The sequence below is a fragment of the Pinus tabuliformis genome, chromosome 5_2 (assembly GCF_031772625.1).
Source record: "Pinus tabuliformis cultivar Carrire ecotype Pingquan chromosome 5_2, CPIR1, whole genome shotgun sequence".
Classification (NCBI taxonomy): Eukaryota; Viridiplantae; Streptophyta; class Pinopsida; order Pinales; family Pinaceae; genus Pinus; species Pinus tabuliformis.
In genome coordinates, this window is record NC_142306.1 from 878,832,363 (window position 1) to 878,859,567 (window position 27,205).

A 27,205-nucleotide genomic window follows, 5' to 3' on the forward strand; every position below is an offset into this window, starting at 1 on the left:
GAGGAATTAGAGAGGGATGGAGAGAGTAAAGATGGAGAGAGAGAGAGAGAGAGAGAGAGAGAGAGAGATGGATCTAGCCTAGATATGGTATGTGCATATAAAATCCAACCTAGAACCATCTTAACCCTAGATCTATCAAGGGTTTAGAGGGAAAAAATCTCTTTTCTCTTTAAAAGAGGTTTGTATCTCAAGAGAATTGAACCCTTGAAGCTTGATAGATCCGAGGTTAAGATGTATCTAGGTTGGTTAATAAGATAGTCAACCACACTATTATAAAGGACATGGAAGCAATTCATAAGTAACTAGGTTGGTTAATAAGATAGTCAACTACACTATTATAAAGGACATGGAAGCAATTCATAAGTAACTAGTGCCATACCATGTTTTGAATCAAATCTTAAGATATTTTCTTGTAAGTATAAATTCAATCAAAATACTCCTTTAAACATATGGGTTAAGCTTAGAGATGGTGTTTATGACTATGGGTTGCTTATTTGTGGTTTTTTCATTAATTTTTCCCTAAAATCATCATTGCATACATTTTTTTACATAGAATACTTGTTTTTTTTATATATTTTTCTTTTTAATTTACTATCTATTAATTTTTTATGTTTCAAAAACATAGAAAGACTAATTTAAAAACATATAATTTTATATCAATATATGCACAATGCACACTTTGTAGTTACACAGAGGGGAAAAAAAACAAACAAACCTTCATTAAACCAAAATAATGCTTCCAATAACATTCCTTAAAAAAAATGCTTCAAGTAGCAAATTCTTTAATAAATTTGCTAAGAAAACCTATTAAGCTAATACATTAAACTATTTTCAACATATTCATCTATTCAAAACAAAACAATCTTTTTATTTCTTCACTAAAATATTGTACTTTTTATTTCATTATTGAATAAAAATCACATTCTTGTGTGAAACAACTACATGTGTATATTATACTTATAGTTGCTCTAAAATATATATTTTAGAATCCTCCACTTTTCTCATTTTCCTTCTTCTTTTTTTGTAAAATTTGTCATGCATGGGAAATCTATCTCATTTTCCTTTTTCTTTTTTTGGGGTAAAATTTGTCATGCATGGGGAAATCTTTGTTTCTTTTGTTAAATGGGCTAATACTTGTAGACAGGTGATATGCTTAGTATGTTAGATTTATCAAAATAACGAAAGTACAACATTTTTCAAATTTTGATAGATTATTTATTTTATCCTAGTCTAATTATTTTATGTTTTTATCTTTAGCAAAGATTTATTGAAATTACAAATTTGAGTTATATAATATGTGCACAAATCAAATGCTTTAAAGTTTTTCAAAATGTTATATCCATTTATGTATTCCAAAAATGATATTTAAATAGCAAAAAAATTACAATCTCCTCAAAAATTAAATAGATTAATTTTCATGAAAAAAATGTAAAACTATTAAAATACATATTTTCTTATAATAAATTTAAATATATAAAATTTAATTTTAATTAACCTAAACTTAATTCTAATTAAACTAAATAAATAATTAATAATATAATCCTAAATACTATCATACTTGTATTAATAAAAACATATTATTTATAAAACTAAACCTCAAAATAACATATTATTTATAAAAATAAAGTTACAAGCCTTAAAAATGATTAATAATTAATTGTTTCTTCCATAAAAACATATTATTTATTTAGTTAACAACGTGAGAAGGGCAACATATGTTAAACTTACCGACATATTTCATCCGCGTTACGCAATGAGTGACTACCCTCTTCTTATAAATTTACTACCAAGTGACTAACAATAAAAATCCATCTCTTAACCCAAAACATATAAAATAAAGTAAAATAAAATTATACTTCACTAATAAAAAATACTATTTCATTTAATGTCCAGACTCTGCCAAAAATATCTTTAATGAAATAATTAGATACCAACACTTTAATGCTTTGCAACTACTTACAATTCTATCCATGCTGCGGGCCTTTGAGAAAATGCAGCGTCACAGATTATTGAAGCTACCATTTCTTAATATAAGAATTTCTACCCACTTTTGGTCTAGCTTTTGCCATAATCTTGCAACGAACCAACAAACCTCATAAACTGCCACCCATAAATTAAAAGCTATTCGGACTCCGGTACAATAGACGTTGAAATTGTTACTAATTATTCTTATTGGGAATGTCTAATATATGTATTTTATTTTTAATTTACAATTTGATTTTATAAAAAAGTTGTATAATTTATTTTTTAAATCGGTAATTTTATTTTTATTTTTTTAATGTGTTTTATTTTAAAATTTAAATATGAATTTTTAGGAAATTTATAGTTTTGAAAGCTTACTTATTATTCTGATATTTTTTCCAGAAGGAAAAAATGTTGGTTTTAATATTATAGACAAATTCCAGTACATTTTTCAAGAAAGAAATATTTAAGGATGGAACACTTGGGCACTGTTGTTAAGCAAACTTTATTAACCATGATAGTCTAATTCCAAACATAATTAAGAATTTCAAACATGCATATGTTGTGATTTTCAAATAATATATATAAAAAAGTAGAGCTAAATAAATTTGTATTTCATCTATCAGTTCATCGATTTTTATCAAAGCAAAGAGAAGAGAAACATGATCATATGTTGTTACGGTAAGTGGGTCACTCCTTCCTCCCTGGTTTGCCTGTCCACTGAAAATTTGAAGTTCATAACTTCGTATTGTCCAACAAGACCTTCTTTAGACAGTTTGTCTACCTCCATATTCACATCCATGTAAATATGATTAATGGTATAGGATGTGAGGGAGCACAGAATTTGTTGATCCATCCAGCTAAAAAAGTTTGGGTCATCTTTTGTCAATCCATGTATCTCTTCTATGAGAGATCTTGAGTCACCATAAATGATAATGTTGTGTTCTTTCTCTTTTACAAACCAGAGTAATCCCCATTGAGCAATGATTTATGCTCTAGTGTTAGTGCCAAGGTCACCGTTCCAAGAGAGATTGTACTGTGAATTTTTGTTCAACTTGAGTATCTCTCCACACCCACACATGCCTAATTTTTTTGCGCCATCACACCATCCAACAAGCAGGGTTATTGTCGAAGGTTCCCTTCTCTTTGTTGTGTTTCTAGGAATTTATTTTTTCTTGTGGGATGTAATCCATCCATGATATTATTCTGAATCAAATCAGATTAGTGTCAATTGGATGACCCTCAAAGATATGGTGATTTTGAGCATTCAATATCTCTCATACAATGTAAACATGCCTCTCTTTATTATTTCTTGTGCTATCAGATCATAGGATCATGCTTTGTTCTAAGCTAGATGCAAAGATAATTTGAATGTTCAGAAAGTGAGTAATTCTCCTCCATGCCTGCCTGGTAGAACGACAAGAGAAGAAAATGTTGTATGTTGTTTCGATGGAGTCTCTGCAGAAAATGCAATGTCCTATACCTTGAAATCCTCTCTTTAAGAGGTTGTCCCAAGTGAGAACTTTGCTCTTCCATACAAGCAATGCAAATAAAATTAATTTTAAAGGAATCTTCCACTTCCATACCTTGAAAAACCATGAAGTATATTTTAGATCATATTGTTTCCTAATGTAAAATCGGTAGGATTCAACAACGATGGGTGCATGTTTATGCAATTTCCCACTCCATGTCATGTTGTCACCATGTTCATTGTTGTATAGATCTGTCTAGATGAGGTCGATGATATATTCTTTCCATTCTAGGGCACTTTGTCCTTCCAATCCCATATTCGTTGCTTCTTTTCCAAATAGGGAATCCATCGTGGTATATCCTTATTGTTTGGCATAGGAATATATACCCATTTTTGTTGACCATGTCCAATGTGTGCCCTTGAATGTTCCTCTCTCTATTCATACCTTTGATGTAGCCTATCCCAATCAGAATTTTTCCGCCATTGCCAAACTCCGACTCCATCGTCATGCTTCACCAATGGAGTACTTTAATGCAGCTTCTACAAATTAAAGACATTTTTGCTCTTGTTTAAGTATTATTTCTATACAACTTCTCCATGTCAGATTGTATCAAATACTTTATAGAAATGATATCCTACCAGATCCCAAGTCATTTCATAGCTCTCCAAAAGGATTTTATCAATAAAGTATGTCCAAAAATTTTATGTTCTAAGATACACCAATCGTTGAATTCCTTTGGAATTTCCAGATCATCCCATCTGTAAATATGGTGTTTTGCAGTTGTCCCTACCTTGCTTCAGAGAAAGTTGGTTACTATGGACAATATTTTTGTGGCAATGGCTTTAGGGACCATGAATAAATGTACCCAAAAAATATTAATATGCTGCAGAACTACCTGGACAAGGATGTATCATCCCCTAGAGTGAGATATCTATGTGTCTAGTTGCTTAGTTTCCTTTTATATTTGTCAATCAACCATAGCAATCCCTGGTTCTGTAGTTACTAGGCTTGAGATTATATCCCAAGTAGGTGAGTCCATCCTACAAAGGAACTGTCAGTACTTCGAAAATACCTGCGATGAAATTGATTTCCAATCTTTCGCTAGAAGAGAAATATAATGTTGATTTGTTGCCATTTTTTTGCATCTTAGAGGCCGCACAATATCTAAGGAAAATCTAATGTAGAGAAGACCACCTAAGATCTAGGAATAATGTCAAATGTTAAGATATCATCTACAAAGAACAAGTGTGTAATGTTGACCTGTCTAGATATTTTCAGGCCATGAAATAAACCACAGGATTGTGCCTCTTTAATTTTTAGGCTAAGACCATCCATGAAAAGAATAAATATTAAAGGGGAAAGAGAGCACCCTTGTTTGAGGCCTCGTCCAACTCAGAAAAAATATGCAGGGAAGTTGTTGATCATAATAGCGAAACAAGATGAAGTAATACAAGCCATGATCCACTTCACATTATTTTATCGAAGTCCAATCTTGTAGAGAATAAACCTAATATATGACCAATCCACACAATCAAATTCCCTATGCAGATCGATTTTCATCTACACAACCTCCTTCTTACAAGAATGAATAGAGTGGATGCATTCGTGTGTTGTTGCAATAACATCATGTATCTCCCATTTACTTAAGAATCCAAATTGTTCCCTAGAGATGTGTAAAGATAGTACCTTGTTGATACACCTAGAGATCACTTTTGAGATCAACTTGTATAGAATGTTGCATAATGAAATTGGCTTGTATTCCCATAAATTGTTTGGGGAAGAGGTCTTCAGAATGAGGGCCAAGAAAGTTGAATTGATGGAACCAACGATTATGCATGTAGTCCTAGCCTCTTCCACCATCTCCAGTATATTTTGTCCCATTAACTCAAAGAAATGAATAAAGAATTCCACATCCCATCCATATGGTCCCAGGCTTTTGTCTTTGGCAAATGACCCAAGAAATAGTGACATTTCCTCCAAGGTAACAAGACTATAAAGCATTTCGTTTGCATTGTTATCAAACATTATTGGATAGTAGTTCAGTGCCCAAATTTGATCTTTGAAGTCAACATCCTCCCTGGCTTTGTATAAGTGTTTGAAGAATTTGACAACCTCATCTTGAATATCAGGAGTAGTGTGTTTCATTTGCCCATCAGAGGATTCAATATTCCATATAGCATTTATATGTTTCTGGTGGTTAGCGTACTTGTGAAAGAACTTGGCATTCAGGTCTCCCTCACATAACCATGTCGCTACGCTCTTGAGGCTCCATGTTATGTCTTGTATGTTAAGGATCTCATTTTTCCTGTCTTCCAGTGATTTTGGATGATCCAGATCCACTCGAGTTGGATTTTTTTTTTTCCATTTCCCTTCCAAAATTAGAAATGTCGTGGGTGATCCTCTATAATTCCACTATCAACTATTGTTTCTTATTTCATTCCCATATCCGAGTTCTGGATTTTATTATGTTGAGCTTTTTAACCAGGATCTCATCGTCGATACTTCCCTTAGGCCAATCATCTCAGACCAAGAGGATTTTAACCAAGTCATTATATTCAATATCATCCATCCATGTTTTGTTAAATTTGAAAGGGATCCCCTTATGTATATTCTCCATCCTCCACATGAGTATAATAGGTGTGTGATCGGAAATGTATGACCTGTATACCCTTGACTTTAAATTTCCGAGCCTCTCAATCAAATCTTCTTGCACTAAGAATCTATCTAGTCATTTCCTGACATGTTCATCTCCCACCCGTTTATTGTTCCATGTTGGGGAGGGTGGGCAAGGGAAAATTTTCACCAAACGATTATCAACAAAGAGGTTGTAAAGATGATCGTTAAGTGGATCCAGCTTGTAGCGTGTCCCCCAAGACTCCTGTGCCATGAGAGTTGCATTCAAATCTCCTACCAAGATAAGTCCACTAATATTTAGGATATTACATTGTTTTATTCGATCCCAGAAGGTTAATCGATCCCGACATAGAGCATTTATGTTAAGCAGATGAATATGGCAAGGAATGTTACCCTGACAATAATATTCCTGCAAAAAGACAATACACATAAAAATATGCACAACTAGGATCCCACATAGCTATGAGACCACTAGAAGTACCCATTGAACTAATCCCAACAATGTTGCACGAGGGGAAACTTTTCCTGAAGTATGTTATGGCCCTATGTGCATCAAGAATAGTTTCTTGAATAAGAACAATAAAAGGTTGAGAGTATCGAATGAATTTTTTAAGTCCCAATAGTTTGTAATGGTTCCCCAAACCCCAAAGTTTCATAGAGAGTATATTCATCATGGGATCGCAAGAGTGGGTTGCCAAGATCTAAGTGCCCAAGTATCAGAAGATGAGATAATAGGGATGTTTAGTAATCCAGCAGAGTCTTTAAAAAGGTGAGATTGCGGCGTAAGGCGACCATGAAAATGCCTACTACCCTTTTTTCGGGTCTTGCGAACAATGATGTTAATTGCAGATCCCAGACTATTATGCATAGAAGATCTAGGGTCATATGCCTTATGAATGGTCAGATATTTCAGGTCTATATCGGAATTTAGGAGGAGGAAGTCAATATCTCTCCCAATAAAATTGTGGGGAGAAGATGTGGCATGGTCATCTGGGCATAATGGGGGTAGAGATAAGGCCAACTCTAATGTACGCATGGAAGGTGAGATTGTGGTAGAAGGTGAACAGGAAGGACCTTTATTGAGGGGACTCTGTGATGTGGTTCCATTAGGAGGAGTTCAACAGGTGAGGAAATCTGAATATGGGGGGGAGCTTCTTGCCAGGAGACAATAGGTAAGAAGAAATATTAGCCAAGGGAATATGAGGGTGGGGGTCATCAGAAACTAGGGAATCATCCACCCTCACATGAGAAGGTGTGGGAGAAGAAATATTTAGAGAAGAGGATAAAACATAAATCTGAGAAGGATCAAATGAAGAAGAAGAGGTACCTTTTTTTGTGTGATGGATATCAGCTTGAGATCGAAGATGAGCGATATTTGATCGAGGAGAGCATCCTGCTGAAGATTTATAAAGTGTTCCTCTCCTGCATGGACATATATTCATAAAATATCATATCTGATGGCAGAAAAGGCATCTGAAGGGGATGCCCCAATAGTCCAATCGTTGTCGAATCCGCAACGGATACCAAGCCAAGTCCAGATTTTCCGGGAGTCCTCTAGAGAAACAAACTTCTAACAAGATCCAAACTACTCGTTTGCCCTGTGCCCCCATAACCTTAGGATATATATATATATATATATATATATATATATATATATATATATATATATATATATCTATATATATATATATATATATATATATATATCGGCCAATAGAGTTCCTAATTTTCATCAATGCCCACTTGGTCCAGAATTCCAGCGGAAGCCCGGGCAATTTAACCCATACAATTTCATTTTTGGGCATATCCAGCAGTGAATTGAATCTGATGTACCACTTGTGTAATTGCAGAAAGCTTCTCCCCCTTACCTAGGGGGTCTTAAAATTTTTTTGAGAATCGCCCATGTGTAAAAAAAATATGTTGAACCACACATTCATCTGAATACTGACCTTCGGGGTTTAACCCAACAACATATCCAAAACTTTCTTGACCCAACTCTACATATCATGTTCGAAAGGGTCCGAAAATATCCATCTTCCAACAAGGGTACGTTTCTGTAGACTGGTGACTTTGTCCCAGAGAACGTCATATTCAAAACTAAGCAGTTTTGTCTCAGTGTTGGAAGGAATTTCTTTCCGATCCTAGCTTCGATCCCTTCTGTGTCTCGAATCAGCGCGATGGGAATCAATAGGAATGTTAGAGATGTGTGTCCCCTCTGAAGAATATTTGTTCACCTATGGTCCATGCAAATATCCCACTGTCGATATGTCCTTTGTATGGGGGCAAGTCTTCTTTTCCAGCTCTGCTACCATTGTGGCTTGTGTGAAGGCCTCGTGGGCTTCCATGTCAGTTTCGAGAAAGACGAGATCCTAATCCATGTGGGAAGATAATATTGGTAGAATAATTAATCTATCCCCCACCAAAATCCTTAACGACACCTTGGGTTAATTCATTGTAAGTTGATCATATCAATAAGAATTTCCAAGAGTGTTCTACCCGATGAGAGAATATATCTTGGGATCATGCAAGATTTGCATGTGCTCTTAAACAACCCCTCTCAATAAAAAACCAGTTATAGTCGACACCAGAGATAGATTAAATGAGGAGAAAGAATCGGGAGGGATGACGTCTCAAGGACATGTAAAAGATGCTTCGGGCAGACCAATATCCCTCCGTATCTCCGATCTAACCCCCTGAAAATGTCGTTCAGAGATTCGACAATATTTTTTTATTGAAACCTCCACCAACAATTACTATAGGAATTACTCTAGAAGAGGTAAAATATAGGAATAAAATCCCAATTGGGAAATGTCTATTAGAATCCAGCCTGTCCTATGGCGTACACCTCGGAGGATGGACTATCCAAATTTGTTGTCCTAGGAAAAAAATTATTAGTTACCGGAAACGATCCACCACCTTAGGAGTCCATAATTGAAACCAAAAAGGATTCGAGATAGCAATGAGGGCTCATGATCAAGATTTCTAGGTGCTTGAATCAGGCCCACGTATACAACCTCTATGACTCAAACCAGTGTGACCCCCATGTAGGCATCATCATCACATATCTCCCAAACAAGAGATCTTCTTTCAGTGACCTCAATATTCAATGACGACGAAAATCAGAGATAGTTCTATGAAATATTCTCTGCACCCACCAATTTCATGCAACAGATAAAGTACACCCTGCTATCGCTTCTCTTCCTCTAATATGTTCATAAATTCTCCAAGATATCGCTATCCCTCCTCTAACATCTTCGAATTTGACTGTTATAAGCAATATGTACATAGCCCACTGATACGAAACCAACAGAGGCTACAATTCCACCAATAGAAAAGGCATGACCACCCAATACTTCCACCCCCACAACACCAAAGAGAATTAAAAACGAATCTCCAATAGGATAGACAACCAACCTCACTTCTAGAATTGAAATGTTGTCTCGGACAGCATAAATCCAAATCAAAGGAAAAACAGGGATGGGGTACAGAGGGAGGGTTGGAGATCGCAAATTCTACAGGAGGAGGAGAAGACCGGAAACAAGGACAAAATAACATTGCTAAAAAAAGGAAATAATATGAGAACAACCAACAAAAGTCTGATGGTAAGCATGGTGGCTAAGAGAAATAAAACCAAAATTTGTATGAGATCAAAGAATGATTCGTCCTCACCAATGGTGTAAGTTGCAATGTGCCAAGAAGTTGTCTTAGACAAAAATATGTCACTAGTTGATAAATTTGAACCAGCATCCCACTTCAAGCCCACACCTTCCCTGTCACAATCCCTCCCATTATAGACTTCCTCTCCGAGTTGATAAATCTGAACCAACGTCTTAGAAAAAAATCCGTTACCAACTAATAAATCTCCCCAACCATCACTATTTCATGAGATACAACTATTTTATAAATATCACTAAAAACTTAGTTACAACATATTTCCATAAACTTGAACCCATACAACTAAGAAAATAAATTGTTTACCAAACTACTGGAACTAAAATAACTTAAAAAAAGAAAACATAAAAGTGACGATATTAAACTAAAATACTTAAAAATATATATGAGAATAAAATTTCTATTTAATATATTTTTAATAAAATAATTTTTATTTAATTTATTTCTTTATAATCTAAATTATTTTAAAATAATAAAATTTTATAAAAAAACTATTTTATTATTAATATTATATTTTAATAGTCAATTAGCACCGAGTCACCATTATTGTTATCCTTGAAATGATGAGTTCATTTATTAGTCCTTTATACTAATATTGCAATTAGTCTAATTAATAAAATAAAATTACAATTTTAAATGGTAAATTTTAATGGAAAAGAAAGTGAAATTATTATTTAATTAATCTATATTTTATAAATAAATTTTCAATGTTTATGATTGCTATTTTGATTTGCGTTGTGTATTATTTTATGGTATAGAATTTTTTGTGTTGAGAGAGGTTATACAATTGAATAAAATGGTAGATGTTATATGTAATGTCTAAAATATTTTACATTTTAATTATTTATAGTGAAATGAGTTATGGTTTTTTGCCATGTGGTATTGATAAGTCATGGTATTAGTCGTTGGTATCGTAACAAAATCTATTTACAAGTTAATAATATTCATGGTAAAACGAGGGTGGATATTCATAGTTAAGAAACTCGTTATATTATAAATTTATTGTAAGTATTAAGTTTTGATGTGCTTATTAATCAAATTTGAATATGATTACGATAAGGTAACTTAAGCCAATTAGAAATCAATTTTTTTCAACAAAATTTTTTAATAGAGAAATAGTAATCTCCAAAAATATATGCAACAATCCACAAACTATATATATCATAAACTCATAATTCAGCTCACGAGTAAGACATCTAAAATTGAAAATCATTTTTAAACTCAAACAAACATGCCATAACTGAAAAGCAAATAATTATACCATCAGTGTAAATATTTATTTTATTATAAATAATATTGCTTATTCAATTTCCCTAGTTATTGTTGTTGGATTTAAGTTTATTTATGATGCATCAAATAGTTTTTGTCACTTTTCCATTTTACTCAAAATGATGACATGGTGACTTAAAGTAATTAGAAATCATTTTTTTAACCCAAGGACAAGTGATGTGTGATAACAAAACGAGAAAATGCATCAAATTAGTGATAGCCACGTGAGCTTAAGTTTTAATTGCGATGAGTCACCCTCAACAATTCCCGTCTAAATGATTATGTTTCCCATGTATTTGAGGATGAGCGGTTTTTCCAATTAAAATCTTGAAAATACCACAGAAATGTAACGATGGAAGATTGACTACAATAAATAGGGTTAATTAAAATTACTAAACATGGGTACCCACATTTTCCTTATCCAGCCTAGGTGGTTACAACAAATTAGAATTTTGCATGTGATACATGTAAAAGGTAATGTTAATTCTTTTTTTGTTGTTAGGTTAAGATATAACATCATTAATAGGTATAATATTTATATTTTATATTAGATTATTTTTATTATAATAATGTAAATTATTATAATTTATTTAATATAGTAAATTTATAGGTAATAGAACTTGGAGTTATCAAATATCATTTTATTTGTCTAGTTTTTACTGACTACTTATAATTTCTTATTTTGTATAGATATATTTTATGCATGTTACATGCAGAAAACACATTTATATATATATAAAATAAAACGAGTGATATTGTCACCACTTGATTTTGGCTCTCGTTTATTTTAATAATATTTAAGAAGTTTTAAATAAATTTAATAATAATAAATTTATAGATTTGTTTGGAATAGTTTTATATTTAAAAGTTTTTTTTAATTTCAAAAAAAATTAAATAGTCAAAATTTTGAAAAATTAAATATATCAAATTGCTTGCTAAATCTATAGTCATTTAATGCAATATCATGAAAGGTATTCTCCACAGAAGACATCACATTCTCCTAACCTCTTCTCTTTACAACAAACTCTTTATTTCATGTCATAGGAAAAGTGTTTTCTTTGTGATATGTCACATACTACTCGAGTTTTGGAGAAATCTATGACATAGTGTAGATGTCACCCAAAGAGTAAATATGAACAACACATATCAAGCCAAATCTTTTATTAAATGAGATATACATGAAATTGAAGCATACATAAGCCCTATGTGTTATATTTTCTTAGGCGACATTGTTCTTTGCTATGATAGTTGCATTTCATCATAAATACATTAAGTTTACCCCATATCACCATTACATTATTAATATCTACACCATTATATATCAGCATATGCAATTACATAAAAAACCAACATCACCATCATCATCAATGCAATGAAATATAAAAGGAACAACAGAAGAAAGCATCCACACACATAGAGACACCAGGATTAGTCCGAGACCAGGGCAAAACCCACTATTAGGAAAACCCTTGGAAATCATCTTCTTCTTAGATCGTCATCAAATGATGCAACAAAAGAGAGTACAATGATCCATAATATTATCTATGCAGCAAAACAATAATGATATCTATGAAACAGTTCTAATCATGATAGGAATCAAAACCCTCATACTAATGGTTGTAATGTTTTGTCACAAACTGATGTCGGTTTTTGTATATTGTTGTGACTATGTCGAACAATGTTGAGTACTAATGTTACTGTGAATGAGCCCAATACATATATTTGTAGCTGAAACTAACAAATCACATCTATAGATCTACAGATTTGGATAACAATAGAGAGTAAGCCAGATCTACTAGATCACTAAAGTCAATTGAAGTCAAGATATCAAACCCTCGATTTGAAGTCAGGTCGCTCTCATCCAAACTATCTGTTTGCGACTGAAACTCTTGTTTCTCTCTCTCAAATACTATATATGAGCGATTATGATTGTAGACTCGCTCTTAGGAAGCCTTCATGCATGCGACTCTGGCATAATATTGCTAAAACCCAAAGTCGCTCCCTTACTGTTTTTTTGCAAGCGACCCTGATGTCTTGGATGCTCCCAAGACTACTCTGTGCGAATGACCGGGGACTGGAACTCTTTGATCTGCCTCTGAAGCCATAGTCACTCCCATAATCCTCTGTGCCAGCGACCAAGAGTCTATAGTCGCTCTCATAGGCTTGTGTGCTAGTGACCCGAGACATGAACGCCCTGTTCTGTACCAACGACTGAGATTTAGGAGACCCTAACCCAGAGCGAACCTTTCCCCTGTAATTTCGGACCCTTGAGCAAACTCCTTCCATTGAACTTGTGCTAACCAAGACAAAAGAGAAGAGAAGATGTGTCCAAATGATATTGAGGTCTCTTTTATTTATAGGCTTTCCTGAGGGTTCACTTGGAGTTAAGAATGACCCAAGCAATTACTCATGTGGTTAGGGTCGACCCATTCCATAATACATGCGTGAATAAAATAATTCATAACTCAACTTCCACTTCACCAAATTGGGTGATCTTTAGGTCAATTTTGGTCCTCTCGAAAAGAGCAATCTAATGCAATCATTATATTGGTCATTTGAGTTTTCCAAGGTGGAATTTTACCATAGTTGCAAAAATTAACATTCTCAACCAGGGAGAATTCCACCTACCAATTTTTGTCCGTCAATCAATATGCCATTATGGAATCAAGTATAATCACGGATCATATCTATCATGTATTCATCATGTCATGTCCATATTAAGTGTCTCATCATCACAAATCATCATTGTATATATCAATCTATCCTTTGTGTATTCTTGATTATCTCTTGATTGCTCCTGCTTGTATGTTGAACATTCTCGGATATAGAAGAATAAGAATTTATTACCGGAGGGGATACCACCCTCTATCCATCAGGCTATTGTTTGGAATCTCTCTTAGTGGGCTACTACTCGAAATATCATCATTAATCGTCATCAGAGAGCATATCATCAGGGAGTACATCTCAACTTGGAATCACATCGAGGAGCAATAACTTCCACCCACACCGAGCAATAGGATAACTCATCATGCAGGGGAGTAAATCCTAGACCCTGGATCATATAGGGGAGTACACCCTTGACCCTAGAATTTCAACGAGAAGCTTTACCCTTGTAGAATTTTGTAGAATTTTTCCTACAAATCAGATAGCTTTGATACCATGTAGAACTTTTTCTACAAATCAGCTAGCTTTGATACCATGTAGAAATTTCCCACCTGTAGATCAACCTGGTAATGCAATGTACTAAAGCAAAACACTTGTTCTATTTCTTCAAAACATTAAGCGGAAGCATAATTGAATTCATGAGCAACATCAAGTAGAAACATGCATAACTGATCAAGATAAATAATCACACATAACACAAGATATATCCAGGGGAAAGCACCAGCATAAAACCCCAACCATGTATTATCAATCAAGTGGAGATCCTGAACAACATCCAAAAAGAATCAGCTCAATAGCTATCCTTCTTTTTCTGTAATCAGAAGATGAAAATCATGGACTACCTAGGCCTCAATATATAGGCCACAAGTCCTCCAATCTCCTATAATAGATCCTTCTCCATGCAAGGAATACTTACTAGAAATATCCAAGCATCTGATAGTACATTGTCCCTCATCTGATCTCAAATGGGTCTCTGTCTGAACTGACATGCATCAGTTATCCATAAGGGAATGCTCAGTTATCTGAAATGATAGTTGTCACTTGCATGCAAGCATTAACAAACTATATTTCATTAATTTAACAACTTGTTAAATTAATCTAACTAGAGTTGACTAAGTAAAACTAAGTCAACTGATCCTCTCATTATAGAACTGAACCTTATCTCCTTTAATCAAGGGATAAATTCCTAAATCAAGGGAGAAAATAATTGCATGATCTCACAAAGACTTCGAGTTTAATTTTCCATAAGTAATTAACTCATGGAGATTAATTAATTAATATTTTAAACTGCTATTAAGACCAAATTCGTTTTCACTTCCTATAGTTAGACCAGGGACTGCTAAAAATAGGAAGGGACCCCGAAATGCTATTTTTAGAACTTTATATTTTTAGTAGTTTCACCTCTCACCCAATGTGGCCAATGACCTCACTCGCCAAACTTCTATTTTTAAACATGTTATTTCTAGCAAGTCTATTTTTAACACATTCTAAATTTTGCATTTCTTGTTGCACACTTTTCAACACTCCCTCTCAACAAGAAAGGCTTCCTCTTGAATCCAATCATGTAACTCTGGAATGTTCTGCATGCAACACATCTACCTGGTCCACTTGCTCCAACAACATTTGGAACAAAAACAATCCCAATTGACCACTCTGTTGGGCTAGGAACATACTCTAATGCTGAAGCTCTACCTGCTGCTGACAAGTGCTCCCTCTCTAACATCTGTGCTACTGCAAAATCTCCATGCATCTCGCACCATTGCAGACCTCTTTGTGCCACCTAGCACTGTGCAAAACACTTGTGGCTCTCGCATTGTTGCAGCCTGCTAGCTATGCGTTGTCCTGGGATTCCCTACACTGTCGCTCTCTCTACTGCTCCATCCACATCTGTCTCTACCCAATCATTCAGTTCCTGGTACTCCACATCGGGGCTCCTATAGCAAGGTCTCATCCAAGAGGTTGGGTACCTCAAGGATCTTGCCCCTCCTCCTTGGGACGATCACTCTATATCGTCCCACCTCCTACCTGGAGGTATTGTTGCATGTGATCCCTCAGCCCACCTGGCTCGAAGTTTCCCCCTACTGGAGGTCTCTGCGTGAGTAGATGTCTCTACTCGATATCCACTCAGCTTCCCCTGTCGTGGCTGTTCCATAACCTCCTGAAGCTGCTACCCCAATCGTGGCTCCTCCACAATTGTCTAAGACTTCTTCTGGCTCTGCATGTTGAGAGGTAATTTACTCTCCCTCTCAACCACCAAGTATCTAGCCTTTGCCTTACTCCTCAAGGCTTTGCATGCATCTTGTACCTCAAGTGGATATAGGTTCTTGGCTAGCACACCAATCTATTTCCACTTTCCCGCCGTCATGAAATTTTCTAGAAAAAGAGATGATTTTAAATCAGCGATATCTCCCTCATCCGAACTCGGATTCAGCTAATTTTTTTTTTTTGATTTTGGGTATTTTTCTGTAAGGAATCCAAATCTACTATTTGTTTCTGAAAATTTTGTATACAAATGTTCAGATCTTCTCTGCAAACTCTCTGCCCAAAACTCAAAACTTTGAAATCTCCTCTAGTATATTGTTCTTCCTTGATCACCTGTGCTCTGATACCATGTAGAATTTTGTAGAATTTTTCATACAAATCAGATAGCTTTGATACCATATAGAACTTTCTCTACAAATCAGCTAGCTCTGATACCATGTAGAAATTTCCCGCCTGTAGATAAACCTGGTAATGCAATGTACTAAAGCAAAACACTTGTTCTACTTCTACAAAACATTAAGCGGAAGCATAATCGAATTCATGAGCAACATCAAGTAGAAACATGCATAACTGATCAAGAGAAATAAGCACACATAACACAAGATATATCCAGGGGAAAGCACCAGCATAAAACCCCAACCATGTATTATCAATCAAGTGGAGATCCTCAACAACATACAAAAAGAATAAGCTCAATAGCTATCCCGCTCTCTCTGTAATCAGAAGATGAAAATCGTGGACTACCTAGGCCTCAATATATAGGCCACAAGTCCTCCAATCTCCTATAATAGATCCTTCTCCATGCAAGGAATACTTACTAGAAATATCCAAGCATCTAATAGTACACTATCCCTCATTTGATCTCAACTGGGTCTCTGTCTGAACTGACATGCATCAGTTATCCATGTGGGAATGCTCAGTTATCTGAAATAATAGTTGTCACATGCATGCAAGCATTAACAAACTATATTTCATTAATTTAACAACTTGTTAAATTAATCTAACTAGAGTTGACTAAGTAAAACTAAGTCAACTGATCCTCTCATTATAGAATTGAACCTTATCTCCTTTAATCAAGGGATAAATTCCTAAATCAAGGGAGAAAATAATTGCATGATCTCATAAAGACTTCAAGATTAATTTTCCATAATTAATTAACTCATGGAGATTAATTAATTAATATTTTAAACTGTTGTCAAGACCAAATTCATTTTTACTTCCTATAGTTAGACCAGGGACTGCTAAAAATAGGAAGGGACCCAGAAATGCTATTTTGAGAACTTTCTATTTTTAGCAATTTCACCTCTCACCCAATGTGGTCAATGACCTCACTGGCCAAACTGCTATTTTTAGACATGCTATTTTTATTAGGTCTGTTTTTAGCACATTCTAAATTTTGCATTTCTTGTTGCACACTTTTCAACAACTCTCAACCTAGAATTTCATTGGGGAGTTTAGCCTCAACCCGAAATCCTATTGTCTATGGATCTTCCCATCAATGACCTAGAATAATCATGTGGTCTAACACCTACATCATAATCGCCTTGGGTAGTACAGCCCAAGCACACCCTCAACTTGTTGGCCATACGAGGAGTAATATTCCCAACAAGACCTGCTTGTGGGTATGATGCCAACTGAGGTATACTCTGTAAAGGCCAGAGAGGGGAGTAAAACCCTGAACCCTATGGGTAACAGATAGGGATAACGCCCTATTTTATTGAGTTCCCTCAACCCCAGGAGTCGTTATCTCTCAATTACTCACCTTGGGAGCTCAAATAGGGGGGAAGAGTTGGTTTAGTTTCCTCGATCAACTCTTCCCTCATCATTTTCGAATCTGGTATTTGCTTATCTCAATAGCAGTTGTTTCCTTGTTCATATAGAACATCAAATTAGATATCACGTCAGATCATGAATAAACAATATAAATCACAAAAGGATACCATAATCATCCTCCCTCTCAAGGAGGTGCTAACCACAAGCGTGAGCTTGTTTTGAACAACTGCACTGTCTCAATATATGAGAGTAGCTCAGTCCCAACTATAAATATGGGACTTACTACTAATCAGATCCTCACAATATATCCATGGTATCCATGTCATATCGAGATCATGCTCATACAACTCTCTAAGAAGCTTATGTATCTTGCCTCATAGTTAGCCATGCTAGCAACATCATGATCAACCTCGGTCATGCTATGGACCTTGTTAGGTTCCTATACCAATAGGAGTAATAATTTTTGAATGGCTGAGATCAAATCTGTAATATGTACATACCTTTGCTTTCTGCAAATGTTTTCCATATTCAAAAAATCAAAAAATTAAAAAATGTAAAGAGGGTATGTCCTAAAAGAAAATCAAAGGACAAAAAGAATAAAAAGGTCAAAAAAGATGAAAAATGAACCCCAAGAAAATAAAAGACCATGAAAGTGTGCAAGTCAAAATACCACTACTAGTCACTTTTGATGTAGAATAAATGATTGTGTGCAGCTTGTCATCTTTGCCACTATCCATGATAGTCAAACTGTTTAAACTTGACTATTTCACGATTTCAATTTCGTGCTTATAGATAGAGAATAAAATTTAACCAAACTGTTTAATCTTGGCAGATAATTAGATTAGGTAGAGTAAATAAAAGGAGCTCAACTGATTAATCTGAGCCCTTCGATGTAATAAGGTTAGATTTAGATAGGTTACTATTGTAAAAGAAAAGATATTTTTTTGATAAGGGTTTGCCAGCTTAAGTGCACCCTAATAAAGAGATGTAAAAATGGTAGGATGAGTAGGTGGGTAAGTAGAAGAATGGTTGCAAAATTATGATGATCATTAGATAAAAAGCATATTGATCACCTTCATCATCAAAGCTCTAAGTATGGACAACAATTGGGCATGTATCAAATCCACAAAGTCAAAATGATTAACCTCCCTCACTCATTACTTTTTTCACTTAACTAATTTCCAAGAAAAGTTTCAAGTACCCAAAACTTAAGTCAAAGGGGCCCAGAGCATTTCTCTGACTTCCGAAGGGACCGGACCCTCGGCCTAATGACTTATAGGTCCTAAAGTACTAGGATCCCCTCATAAACATTCATTCCCCCTTCAAGTTCATTCATTTTCCTAAATAAAACCCGTTTCCTAAGGTCAAACCACTTTTACCTAGGAAAAGTATTTGTTCCCTCCACATAACTCATTTTCACATCAAAAACCCACAAAAACACACTTAGCTTAAGTATAATGTGTTATGATAAAAAATAATTACATTACACTTTAGCGCTGCTTCATTTTTATGTTAATCTCTAACTTTATATATATTAAATCCCTAAAAGCAATAAACCCTTCCCCGATAGTTATAAAACATATACCCTTATGTTAATATTCTGCCCCGAAAATTTTGAAATATAAACTTTATAAAATCCATCTCCTTGCGAAAGAAATTAATTAACCGATTTATGGTTAATTAATAATCACCCTACCAATGAAACCGCTCCCGATGCCCTAACCACATCATAAATCCCTAATTAACTTAATCTTGCCGCTCCTAAACCTTCCTTGGGCCCCTCCATTAAACCTCGTGACAAAACCCCACCCCGATCATTGTGCGATCTGCCTCCTTTGATCCGACGGTTGACAATAGTATCGGGCGGCCTCTGAAGGTCAAAATTTACCCGCCTGATATAGGTGGTTTTACTTTTGGCCCCACTGCTATGTGGCGCCTGATGAATGGCATTGAGCGGCTTCCCCTCAAAACCACCCCAACCCAAAAGTGGTGCGATCAAAACCCGCTTACCGCCTCCTGCTAGACGACAAAAAGTCTCATCCCCCGCTAAATGACAAACGTAATTTTTCCCGTGTACCCGCCAAATCCATGTTGACTTTTCAAATAAAACCAAAAAAACTCATTGGTTTTGGTTTTATCGTGAAAAAGAAAAAGACACTCAGACTCCCATGCAAGCTATAGACTACGTCCAACTGCCAAACCACGTTCAACCGTCGACTTGCAGAAGTTACTAAGACTTCCAGTCCACCCCTTAGTCACGTTTGCCTCCTGCAAACTGTGCACAGTTGCCCATCAACCCGTTCAGAGCCGAAACCAGGTATTTACCCAAATTCGCTGAGAAACCTTGTCGCGTTCCTAAAAAACCTATTGCTAAAATTGATTAAATCATTAAGTAATTAGGTGGAAAATTACCCATCAACCTTAAACCCCTCTGAATTGGACTATTTTGCCCCTAATTCAAAACTAAAACCCCTTTTTCCTTCATTTTGAATCCACAAGAACCAAGGATGGTCGCTCCAGTTGCAATCAATGTTCGACCTATTACCACTCCCCACCTGGATTTAGACCATCTCCCTTGGCGGACAAATATTTCCAAATCAAAGACACCACTGTGGAAGAATCCCCATTGAAATTACACTGCAAGTACAGAGACCAGTATCTAAACCACGCAGACAAAATTGGTCTTTGGGAATCAAATTTACCCAAATACCAATTCCCCAGAGTCCATATTTTCCCTGAGATTGTCCATCACTGCCATATGAATTACAATCCCAGCCAAAGAGCAGTAATTACCCCTAACCATACTGTGTTATTTACCATCACAGTTGAATCCATAAATGAAATCCTCTAGGGTATGCTTCCTAGTTGCCATAATTTTGCTTTCCATTTTTCTTGCTAACCTAAATGCCTTCTCTAATGAATCAGGTTCCCAAAGGTGAACATCATGTTGGATATTATCCTTTAAAGACCCTATGAACACATCAATCCTATGCTCCTTTGGAATATCTTTTACCCTTATGTTCAATTTTTGGAACTCCTCAATGTGCTCCATTATTGAACCCTTTTGTTTGAGACTTATCAGTTGGCTAAAAAAAGTGTTGCTTTTTGTATCCTCATAATGTGCTATCAATTCTTCCATAAAAATTGTCTAAGTGATAAATTGTTTACGAGATAAAAGCCATTGATACCATACAAACTGATTTGGTTCCAAATATAAAGTTGCCATACGTACCTTTTGTGTGTTTTGCACATTATTGAGATCAAAGAATTGCTCCATCTGTAATATCCATGTGGCGGGATCCTTGCCATCAAACTTCCTCGTATCGATTTTTGGAACATGGTGAGTCTTTGATCCAACATTAGATTCTATGGAATCATGATTAACATTTCTTTTGTTCTCATCATGAGTTTCCTTTAGTACCCTTTCACCCTTAGTGACCATTTCTTGTAGCAACTTATTCATATTTATCTTCAATTCTTCCATCTTATCATCCATGCCATCAATTTTAGCGTCCATGCCATTCACCTTAGCTTCCATGCCATCCATCTTAGCTTCTACACCTTTCTTTAAACCATCCATCTTAGCTTCTACATCTTTCCTTAAACCATCCATTTTAGATTCTTTTGCTTTTTGTGCAAGTGACACTCGTTGCACTTGTTCTTGTAATTTTGATATATCATATAGCATTTCTTCTTATTCTTCATGAGTCATGCTAGAGCTTTCAGGTTCCTTACTAGGTGTTTGCATTTTCTTTCCTCGGGGCATTAGTTACCGATAATAATGCTCTATTATGCCCTTTGAATTCCTTCAAAATAAATTTTCAAACCGAGCTTAAGCAAAAATTCAAGAAAATCTACACACCTTTTTTCACTTTGTAGGAGCTCGATATTGCCTCTGATGTATCTCTGTACTTTTCAATCGTCTAGTTCTGAATTTGTGACCTGCAGTAGCCCTCTATGTCCTCTTTCCAATGCCATAAGTCTGACCCAAATTGGATTCTCCAAGGAAGAGTTATGCGAAATCTCCCACAGTGACTTGATTATAGACTAGTTCAGTAGAGCGAACTTGTATGACGTGCCACGAGTCACTGTTTTGACCTTTGGATCTAAAAAATGTATACAAGAAACTACAGTGTCCTATTTCTGCACCTTCTTACGAAATTTCAATACGATCCCCAGAGAGAAAGTTATGACGATTTTCCCCAGGTCACCTGTTTTGAATGTAATTCAGGAGTCTGCAAAAAGACCAAATTCCTCAGATCATATCTCCGCAAATATCATGCAAAAAGTTCTGAAATTCGGACCCAAGGTTCAGCGCGATTCTTCTCAAATGGGTTTTTTTTGCGACTTCTGAAATGTCACAGAAAAAACGCTATAGCGAAAATGCCACGATGACCTGTTTGGAGCAGCGAAACCCTAGAATCCAAAGCTCTGATACCAAATGTTTGAAACCAGCTCAAGAAAAGATAGAGAAAATAGATCAACACCTTATAGTTCAGCCTCTTCGAGGGGGAAACCTCCTTTACATTACATAAATGAACAATTCTTGGATGATTCAAACGACAAAACCTCCTTTCTATATATAGGAGTCTAAGGAGTCACAATATAATCCAGCCGACCTAACAATAATAATATAAAGCCACAAAAATAAAAATAGAGGGATTCTATGGGGCACAGTAATAACAATATGGGGGCAATAGGGGCACAACAATATTAATAAGGGGTATAACTACAATAGTAATGGGGTAATCACTAGTATTATAGGGACCCAACAAGATGATACACATAATTAGCTAACATATCAACTAATTTATTACTTGACTATTGAACATGCATTGGAATAGGCACTGCAATGTAGGTAATGAGGGAAGAGACTTGTTTAAGGAGAGATTAAAACTTCCAACTCGAGGAAACCTTGCATAATTGGGTGTCATTTTGAATTTTTTGGATCATACTTATGATAATTTGGAAATTTCCTTCTACCAGGAGCTTAGAGAAACCTAGAGAGTCAGTGAGGTCCAATCCCATAACGAGACCCATAAGTTCGGGCACATTATTACTGTTAATTCCAATTGTTGTAGAATATATGAATAGAGGCAATCCAACCTGATCTCGAATGATGCCCCTATAAACTGTTGGTCTAGGATTACCTTTCGAGGCCCCATAAAAATTTAATTTTAGGAAAGAAGGTGGAGGAGGGAGCCAGGTTACTCGACAAAGTGGACATCAAGAAGGACCCTGGTAGTTGTGTTTTGAATGTTTTCCTATGTTAACAACTTGTTCTAAAGTAAAAGCCAGATAAATATAGAGATTTTTCCCATACATTATGTTTCCATATTTTGTACAAGACTTCTTCTATTTGTAGAAACTAATGACCAACTTCTAAATGGTAGGCTTCACTAATGGAAAAGGCGCCTTTAGATTTGTAAGCCCACTATAGTTTTTTTTTTAACTACATAGGGAATACATCTATTCTATAAATTATAATTCCATGCTTCATTATTATTATTATTATTATTAATTAATTAATTATAAAAAATAGTTAATATATAAGTTAAACATATACACAATTAGAAAAACATGTAACAAAATTCTTAACCATGTAGATTCGTTCCACTTTACCATGAGAATATTAATATGTAAATAGGTTTTATTATAATAGCATGGGCCAATACCATGGATTTTTAATATCAAATGCCTAAACAACCATAACTCATTTCATATGGCACTTGTTCATATGACATTCAACCTCTTCCTCATATTTGGTTCCCAGATGTGTGAGAGAGAGAGAGATATGTGAGTGATGAGTGTGTGTGAAAATGAGAAGTTCAAGTGTCTTTTTATAGTGTTTTTAGGGTTCCGGAGAGACACTTGCAAATTAAATTAAATCGTATTTCTTTTATTTTTCTTTCATTTAATTGAAAATTTATTTTTTCTTTCTTTTAAATTGTGTAGGTGGGGAATATCTCTCGCAGCTACCCAAAAATAAACACATAAAATAATATATGAAGATATGATATGAATTTGAATTTCAAATAAAGGTAGTAATTATTTTTTTAAGCCAAATTTTTTATTGATTAGTTAAGAGAAACATAGATCAAACAATTTTCCATCAGGGTTTGTTGCCAGAGAAACCAAACCAATGACAGAAAAGTAATTCCTTTGTCCAAAAGAGTAAATATAAACCGTAGAAACTAAAGTTTGAGAGAGTTCATAAAATACGATTATAGAAAAAAGATATGCAATGTTGACTAGAGAAAAATGGCAGGTGCTTTGCTTATGATTAGTAATAGTTGTAGGAGTGAAAACCATAACAAGGTATCGTTTTCCACTATGAAAGAAATAGTAGTGATGTATATGATGAAGTTGATACATTTATAGGAGAATTAGGGGTGCCCAGGAAGGACATACCCTTCCCGTTGTGAAGCGGTCTTTCAATTTTAGCAAGCCTCATAGCCATATCTTCGTGTTCCAATGAATCTTTGTTTAACTACTCTATGACAGGGGTAAATTGCTCCTTATCTTTGAGTATAATGGCAATGCGTTATTTGACTAGAGAATAGGAATGAATTTATTCCAAATGGGTGGACATAGAGATGTTTAGATTAGTGCAACCCAAATTGGCTAAACAAACTACCACTTTATTACGAGAGGATTGAACACGAATTGGAATGACTACCTAGATTTGTTTTAGCAATTATGTTATTCTGGAAATGTAATTTTCCAATCTGCAGCAAGAGGATAATTTCTCTAGCTTTGTACCATTATAAAGATGCTTAAGAATGTTAATAGCAATATGAGAATCTCCTTCCACTAGAAATTTGTGAAATCCTTGGGGTTTTTCCAAGCCGAGTCCATTTTATAGAGAAACAAGTTCTATTGCATTATTACTATTAATTCCTATCAAACCAACACTGAAAAAGAGGGGTATCCTTGGTGAATATGAAATATGCCTCCATATCCTAACGTTCCATGATTTCCTTTTGATGTGCCATCAAATTTATATTTAGGAAAATTCTATGGAGGGGAAGACCAAAGCACCGTGGAGGAGGGGTTTTATAATGGATAGGAGGTGAAGGGGGGGAATGAGGCGAAAGGAGAGAGAGTATGAATAGAATGGTGGCTTCCTAAGGGGGAGAAGCCTAGTAATCTTCCGTCCATTTTCACATTGAGAATGGTCTCTCTTATGTTATTAAGAACACTGATCGGAATTTCATTATGTTCTTTATAGGACCCCTTGAATATCCTATTATTTCATTCCTTCCATAAGTACTAGAGAATGAAACCTGAAGCAATGAAACATGCACATTTGAGGATTTGGTTTTTAAAATCCATAGGCCTCCAATAGGTAACCATTTCAATAATGTTTGCATGGTTGACGCAATTAGATTATTCAAATGACAAGGCTACTTTGTTCCATTTCTCCTATGCAAATGAGCATCCATTGAAGAGGTGGCAATGTTGTGAAATAAACACATGTTTTTCTCCCTTCTTTAAGCTAATTTCTACCTTTCTTCTAGTTTGGAGAAGAGTTCAATTTCTTGGCTAGCCTATTGTTGGGAGAAACCTTCCAGAATTATTCGTTATTGCAATATCTTCGTTTGTGCCTCCAGTGGGATTTTATCCTCGTTGAACTCCTACCTGTTCCAATTTTTTATTTAAAATTTAAGGCCTTGGAAGTTGTACATGCATTAAGGGGTTGGAGCTTCAATGTCCTGCTACCATCTCTTATCTTTCTCAAGAAACAAAGTGGTTATTAGCAAAAAGCTATCAAAGAAAAATAGGAATTTCTTTGGGGGCATATTTGAGAAGGATCGAGCAATGATCCAAGCCGTCACAAGGAAATATGAATGCCTCCATGACGAGATCCTTTCCTAACAAAATTTCTGAAATTAAAAAATCTATCTACCCTCCACGTGATTTGGTGTTTACCTACCCCAACAATTATTTCATGTGTGGATGTCATTAATTGTTGATACATATGTGGTGGTAATTGCTTTAATTGTTTGCTTGAAGAGGTGTGCATATCCATCCAATTTTCGTATTCTGCCTTTTTTTTCCGATCCAGGGAGGTAAATCAAGTTTAAGTTGCCACCAATTATGCAAAGCTCATTCTGGTGAAGCTTCTTAAGCTATAGAAGATTATTGAGGAATAAATCCTTTTCCCATTGGCAATGTGAAGACCATATATTGTCATTAAATAACCTGACTCCTTGGAGCCTACCAGTTGGAATCTTCGTGCAAGAATTCTTGGTGATACACTCAACTCCAAGAAAATAGTGTTCCATATTACTATTAGACTCCCCTGCATGTCCAATGGAATATAAAGATTGAGTTTTGATTCCCTTCCAAAGATATGAGAAAGGGAACCCATTTGCTCACTTATGCATTTTGTTTCCTAAAGGATGACAATACTTGGCTTTTCTATTTTAATGTGGTCTCTAAGGAACCTTTGTTTCCGACAACTATTTAAGCCCATTATTCTCTACGAAAGGATATTAATTTAGGAAAGAGGTGATGGGGGAGTGAACCTTTGTGTCTTTAGGCTAAGCTGCAAAATACACAAAACACAAAGTCTTTTCTATTTTTAAAATAGACCAATAACTTTTTTATTCCAAAAATTAGGAAAGCCTTCACTAACTACTATTTTTTGAATCTGAAGAATAAGAATAACTCTTCCAATCTTTATAATGTGAAATCAATATCTTTAAGTCTTTACATTTCCCTTCAAGGCAATTAGTTTTAAACTCAATGTCTAGTGAAAATATTTTTAATTATCAAAAAGATTTGATTGTTAATTAAAGCGTTAAATATTCATAGATACTTTTAAGTTACAAGCTATATTCACTCATAGTAATATTATAATTCTCTTTAGCCTTCTATGTTAATATGTTTCTTAGTGATCCTTTTTTACAAATTTATATACTTCAATGAGATTTTTCTTAATCTTATTTATGTACTTATGCTTTTTTTCTTTTGATAACAATTTTTACTCTTTTATTTTAACAGTGATTAGAGATTTATCTATGAAATCTCTACTATTTAGGTTTTGCAATTTTTTGTGATATCAATTTTTTTGTGTGTGAAAGATATATAAAATATTATTTGTTTATGCAAGTTAGAAAAACCAATGTAAATTTATGATTCAAATTTTAATATTGTTATTATTAAGGAGGTTAGGATTTTGATTTTATAAAAATTTAGGTGGTTTAATTCTCTATTAAAATCTTTTTCATTGAATTACTTATGTAAATCTATGTTTTAGCTATGAAAATATGATCTTTATCAAGTTTGTGATTAGAGATGGCGTTTATGAGTATGGGTTGGTTATTTGTGTTTTTTGCATTAAAGTTTCCTAAAATTATTATTGCATATGTTTGAGTGGGCCTAATAGTTAAGAGCATGTGTTTCCTTCTAAGAGTGCATAGGTTCAAAACCAGAGGAGGTAGAGTATGTATGCCTTTTTAGACATGCAATTGTTTATCAATTATATGCAC

At 34.8% G+C, this 27,205-nt stretch overlaps 1 protein-coding gene across 1 annotated transcript in view; it reads right to left on the reverse strand.

Annotated features, from left to right (window-relative positions):
- LOC149162108 (putative disease resistance protein At4g27220) overlaps window positions 1–27,205 on the reverse strand; it is a 218,126-nt gene that overhangs the window by 101,329 nt on the left and 89,592 nt on the right. The gene's annotated exons all lie outside the window — the stretch shown is intronic.